General features: G+C 28.1%; 1 long non-coding RNA gene across 1 annotated transcript; it reads right to left on the reverse strand.

Annotated features, from left to right (window-relative positions):
- Positions 1-72: 72 nt before the first annotated feature.
- LOC111634417 lies at positions 73-6343 on the reverse strand. Its single transcript, XR_002758213.1, has 4 exons — positions 6105-6343; positions 4628-4813; positions 392-804; positions 73-255 (listed from the first exon to the last, which is right to left on the reverse strand). It is a non-coding gene; the product is annotated as an uncharacterized LOC111634417 (long non-coding RNA).
- Positions 6344-6666: the final 323 nt, after the last annotated feature.

Below are 6666 nucleotides of genomic sequence, written 5' to 3' on the forward strand. Positions count from 1 at the left end.
AGGATTATAGAAGTTAGGTTAAAATAACTATTTATTTTCTCATTTCCTTATTAAAATATCCTTTTATAAAATTAAATACTTTTTCCCTTAACTCTCCTCCATCAAAGTAAGCATCACATTCTCTATCTCTCTCGTAGAATAAAGCAAACATCTCCTTCTCACTTCTCTCTCTTTTCTCCTAAAGTAAGCATCTCTCTTCCTCATCTTATACAGTAGCCTTCAGCAATTAGGCATCTTCCTCTCGTCGAAACGATTCTTAAAAATAAAGGAAAAAATTATATATATATAGACTATATAAATTGAAATAAATTGTAAGAAATTAAAATTAAAAAAAAATAAAATTTTATTTTATTTTACTATTTTTCGATGTGTAAAGGTAGAAACTCTTCACCTGTGTGATCTCACGGCGACTTATTAGCATAAATTACTTGTCAGAAGGTTAAACAAAATAAAGGAGATCAATTCGTCAAACATCGTTTTGAGGGTTACTCTGTTTCCTTTCTGTACTTTATATTTTTTTTTTTCTTTTTAAATTTCTTCTTTTTACGTAGAAAATAAGTAAAAGAGAGACACGTGCTTCCATTAAGGAACTTCATGTCTCATGCCGTGGGAAACACTAGGGAGAGATTCAATGCGACACGTGTGTACTTCGTTACAGCAACTCCTATGTTGTTCTTTCTGTGACGTCCCCTCAAAAACAACACGCTTGGCTGGGATACAGCACTTGTCCATTAGCCTCTCCAAGTTGCTCAGTCACTCAGATCCAACTTGTGTCACCTTACAAACAGTTCCTATCTTAAATGTCTATAATATTGTTAAAAAATAAAATATTTCTCGATAAAGGTTCTTTCCAATATTTTATTTAAACTCTTATAAAATTAACTATTTATTCTTTTAACCTTAAAATTTTAAAATTTCGAATTTGAATCCTGTTTAGATTTTTGTTTCCCTCTTTCTTTATTTTATTTTTTTATTTTGTAAAATAAAAATAAATCGTGTTAAATAGAATTAATATTTTATATTAATATTTTAATTTTTTTTTTAAATTTTAATACTTTAGAGAAAAAAAATCATTTAAAAATTTATCTTAAAAATCAAGTAATTTTACTAAATTATAGAATATATTTAGATTAATTATTTTTAATTCAAATTGTTTATTATATAAATTTATTACAAGACATTAATTAATTTGTACAGAAACATTTTGAAAATTTAATTAATTTAAAAGATTTGTAATGCGAAATCCTAAAATGTTTGCTTCTCTGCTGCATTCCGGAACCATGCAGTGAAGCCGACTTTTGTTAAAATCAAAAAATTTAACGGGTTATAAATTATCGACGGCGATTATTTTTGACAAAATTCGAAATAAAATGAACAAAAATATTAATTTTTATCCGAAAATTTCAAATTTAATTAAAATTTAAACTATTAAAACTTACTATTACTTCGGTGCAAGTTACGGAGGTGATTAATGTGATTATGTATTAACCATGTGTACGGTAGAAGTTACTAAATGATGTCATAAGGGGATAGAAACGATCCAGAGGGATCTCTATGTCCCCAACACGTGTCCTAACCTTGTCCACAATAATGACTCTCATGGGAAAGCAAGCCTACTCGCCATCTAATGGACCTTACCTATCATCATTACGTGCCAGACATGGCCAAAAAGAATCCAGGGACCAAAATGTGTTCAGTATGAGTAAAGTACCCTTTGGATATGCTTCGATACGGGATTAAAGTAAAAATCGATTATTAGCCTTAGACTTACGATAAAATTTCATCTGCTTGTCACGTTTGAGTGATATTAATTGTTCCACCTTCTTTACTCTGGCGATGCTAAAAGGCAGATGAAATAATTTTGAAAAAAAATATATGCATATTAAACATAATAATTCGACATAGTATAGTTATATAAGCCTAAGTGGCCTCGAGAGATTCGATTTATCATCCTCCAACATTCTTAAAAATCGCCAATGTCTCAACTCTGTGTAAAGTTTTTGAGATTTAGAAGTTTTAGAATTAAATTATAGATACAATGCTTTATAATGTGGTGAGCTTTTCTAACATTTTAAAGATATTCACAGACATACGAACCAAGATATAACCGATAAACAAGAAAAATGGATAACAGTGAAGTATAAGATTGATGATAAACAAGATAACTTATTTTCAATTCGTGTAAAGGATAATGAAGAGTATCACATGATTAGAGGTTAGGATTTTTAAGAAATTTGTAAAATTTTGTCATTTCTACAGTTCAGTATTCAACATATAGTTAGATAATAGAATAAATACGTTAAATTATAGAAATTTACAGAGATTGTATTAAGTTAACATGTCAACCAGTTAGAAAAAGAAACATAATGGTGTGATATAAGTAAAATGTGATACTTTCTTGTAATTTTTAAAGATGTTTAGAATAATATTATATTAGATTATTTTAATGCTCTCATAATTAATGTTTTTTAGGAATTATCATTATATAACTCCTAAAGAAATGCTGGCATCTTTCAGATGAATTTGAAGACGAAACGAAGATAATTTTCAAAAAGTAAATTGAGAAAAGAGGAAGGAGAAAAATGACGTCAACATCCATGTAACTACAACGGATGACAAAGTAACAATTGAACGTCTACAACTCAAGCAATTAGCCTTAAAGCAAAAGCTGCGATTAATCGGCATTTATAAATATAAGGGAGCTAATAAAAATTTAGGATGAAGTAATATATTATCAGCTGTCAACAAAGATGGGAGAATACAAAGCATTCAATAATAACGGAATTGGCAACCGGGATTCCCATTTGCTTGTGGAAAGAGAAATAGGAAATGAACTTGAGGTTGACCGAAATTGTCTCTTTGTGTCGGTTGGTAGTGACCCACGTCCAAAATGACCATTTCCTGAACCGAGGGGAGACACTAACAACCCTTTTATTTCAACCTCTTCTGCTTTGTATCGCCGCTATGCAGACAATAGACTTTCGCTTCATTGTCTCTACGTCATTAATATACTTCCCCTCAATAGGGTCTAGTTTATGTTTACACCAACATTTTATGCAGTTTTACATCCTCCGAAACCGTATTTTAAAGTGAAATTTTACATTAAAGACGGAATTTTATGGATCTACTTTTATTAAATACTATATAAATAGAATATACGAGCAAAATAAAATTTTTACAGATAATTTATGTTTATAAGTTGACATCTCTATGCGGTTTCCTATTAAAAAGTTTATATATATTTTTCGATGGTGGCACCATCTCTGAAGTAAAAACGTAGACAATTTAAAAATCGTGTTTAAAAAATTACCGAAAATCGATTTAATTCCGTTTAAAATTTCATTTACTTTCAAACTCTCTTAATTAAATCTTATAAAATTAGAACCTTCGACACTTTAATAGGTAAAAAGTGTGTAATAAACAACTAGTTTCGTATTGAAATTATGTTTTCAAACGTTTATTTATTTATTTATAAAGGAAATTATTCAGAAAAATCGTAATAATTTCCTAAAATAAAGGTATTAACTAACAAAGCATCCAGCTGAGTGAGTGAACGAGAAGAGGAATCAATTCGTCATCTGAGAAATTCAAGATTTTTCTTTCTTTATGTTTATAGGGATAAAAATGTGGATAGAATGGTATAATTTGACAAGAATTGAAAGCTTTTCTACATCTTATCGTCTAGAGGATTGTTTGGAAAATATATTCCCTCATATTAGAAAAAATTGCAAAGAATAGGAAAGAAGACAGTTAAAGATGTCTGGAAGATCCCCCTTCTTCATAATAGCCCCGCAGTTATGTTTTACGATGATATATAGCTGTTTAAGAAGACAACGATTTAAAATACAGTAGTTAAAGCTCGCCAAACATATCTTTCGACCGTACAACATCAGTACGACAAGACAATCATGTTTTTAGAACACGGCCATTACTTATTGAAGAAGAGATCCTCTTCTCCAAATACTTAAAATCAGTCGTGCTTACAAAATTACCAATCGAACTGGAAAAATGTTTTTCTCTTTTTTTAAAAAAAATCCATTTAGAAAAAGGAATGAACAGGAAAAAAATATTAAAAAAATCTACCAAAAGTTGGATTGGACTGTTTAAAATCGATTGAAGTTCTCCTGAACGATAGGAGAACCAAGAAGACATCGTGTCATCCTTGTTCAACTATACATGGCTGCACATGTTGGGCAATTCAGCAAAATGCTATTAAACTAAGCAAATAGAAAATTTATTATGTGGATAATAAAATTAATAACCCTCATCAGATAATAATTTCAGTTACAGTAGAGTTACCCCGAAGGAAAACGCTATGGGTCTAAACTTCGAATTATCGTATTGCAATTGCGTGTATAATTTAAATTTATCAAATAAAATAATAAAAAAAAACTCGTAGGATTTTGATAGATTTATTAAATTTGCGGTAAACTTCCTGAAATAAAATGTCATTATTCTACGCTACAGTGATCCATATAAATCCCTTAAAACTCCAATCCTCTACAACGGTTCTATATCCTATATTTCTAAATGGGAAGTAAAATCGTCTAAGCGGAAAATTTTCTATATTCCTGAGACACATTGAGTAGAAGATAATCCTTACAGGATTAGGAAATAAATTGCTTACCTTAATTTAGTTTCTAGCTATGCACTAAGTTGTTATGCACTTGTTCCTCTCTCTTTATATAGGCCCTTCACTATTCTTCGCTGTCAATGCCAATTCAATTGATAGAACTTTAATGGAATAAAATTCATTTATGTTTATATTTCTTCTGATAATTCACTTCTTTATCTATAATTCTTCTAATTTTTCCTATTCAAAAACAATAAATAATTTTAATATCAAAGATTTAATAAGTATAAAAATGGTTAAAAATAACTTAAAAATTAATGTTTTCTAATTAAAAAAAAACAGGAAAATTGCCAAAGATAAAGGAAAATGAAGAAAAATTTATCAGAACAAAATTAAAATCAGATAATAAATAATTTAAGATTTTAAAAATAATAATAATATAGCAAGAAAAACATATGACTCATTTAAATTTATAATAAAATAAATATTACAAGATTTTAAGTATGGATAATTGTATATTAAGTTTATCTTATTATAAATCTATAAAATAGAGAAGAAAAAAGTATAATTTAAAGGTAAAAAAAATGGAATGTAACTTCATTATCTGTTTAAAGATTGCAAGAAGAAGCTTAGAACAGTTAAGAAGCGACTAAGAAAGTTTCTTAACAAACATCTTCATTTCTAGTTAGTTAAAGAACGACTTTTCGGGTTCTAAAACACGAAGAAGAGTCAAAACGAGAAAAAAATAAAAATAAAAATAAAAATTTCTTCTAAAAGTCGTCCAACTGATTAGCCGAAATTCGACTTTCTTTCAAAACTTTTACTTTTCACTAATGGCTAACGTAAAAGCTGCCATTAGTTGAAAAGTTCTAAATAATTTCTTTTAATTGGCTTCCTGAATGACGAAAGACTTTACTTATTTTTCTCTTTCGGACTAATTAAAGTATAACTTTGATCTTTAGAACTGTAATGCTTAGAAAATCAATCTTCATCATGTCAAACAACAACAATATACAGTTTACCCTATAAATATATAATATAATAAGGCTTACTATTAGGCCTAATTTATATATAGTTTACTTTAGTTAGGCCTAACTATATTTTAATAATTTTCAAGTTTAATTTAAATTTACATAGAATAAAAATAAATTATTTATAATTTTACACGTTATATTTATATATTATATTTATAATATCGATGTTTAAACCATTGTTTCTTTATAGTTTACAATTAAAGAAACAAAGACCTACTACATTAGGCCTAACTTATAAGTATTTATATGCAAGTTAGGCCTAACTATATGTTAGTTATTTTCAAGTTTACTCAGTGGCTGATTATCCAATAGGGGCACAAGGCGCGCGCCTTGGGCCTCGTCGTCACAAGGGGCCTCAAAAACTACATAGCAAAAAGATAATATGCCTCTAAGACTTTAGTAAACGTTTATAGCGTATATTATAAAGAAAAACTTGCTATTATTTAAGGGTTTTTATATATTAGGGCCTCGAAGAAACATAATCCGCTACTGCTTACCAGAGTAAAAATCTTGCGTACTTTAGAGCTTAGGATTAGTGAAAATATTAGAGGGAGGCCTCAAAATTGAATTGCGCCTGGAGCCTCTCAAGTGCTAAATCCGCCACTGAGTTTAAAGTTAGATACGATAAAAATAAAATATTGGCAATTTCTGCACTCTTATATATATATATATAATAGCGATGTTTACGCCATTGTTTCTTTAATAGTTTACAATTTTTGAAGATTATTATAGACGTCCTTCAATGTTTAATAATAAACAATGGTAAAACACTATGTTTCGAAAGAATGGAAACTTATTTTTTCTGCGATTTTTAAGTTAAATTATATATAATTTATTTATTTATTTTTATATAGTAAAATAATATATTAAATTTTTCTTTATTTTCGTTTCTTAACATTTTTTTGTGTCTATTTTTTTAAATTAAATTAAAATAAGTAATTAGTATTATTTAGAAACAACAGATGGCAGGATTTGTTACTTTAATACATGTTTGATGCCAGTTAATAAGTGATAATTATAATATATATTTAATTTTTTAATTAGTAATATTAATTACTT

This window comes from Centruroides sculpturatus, unplaced genomic scaffold, assembly GCF_000671375.1.
Source record: "Centruroides sculpturatus isolate CEXI.00-Female unplaced genomic scaffold, Cexi_2.0 scaffold968, whole genome shotgun sequence".
NCBI lineage: Eukaryota > Metazoa > Arthropoda > Arachnida > Scorpiones > Buthidae > Centruroides > Centruroides sculpturatus.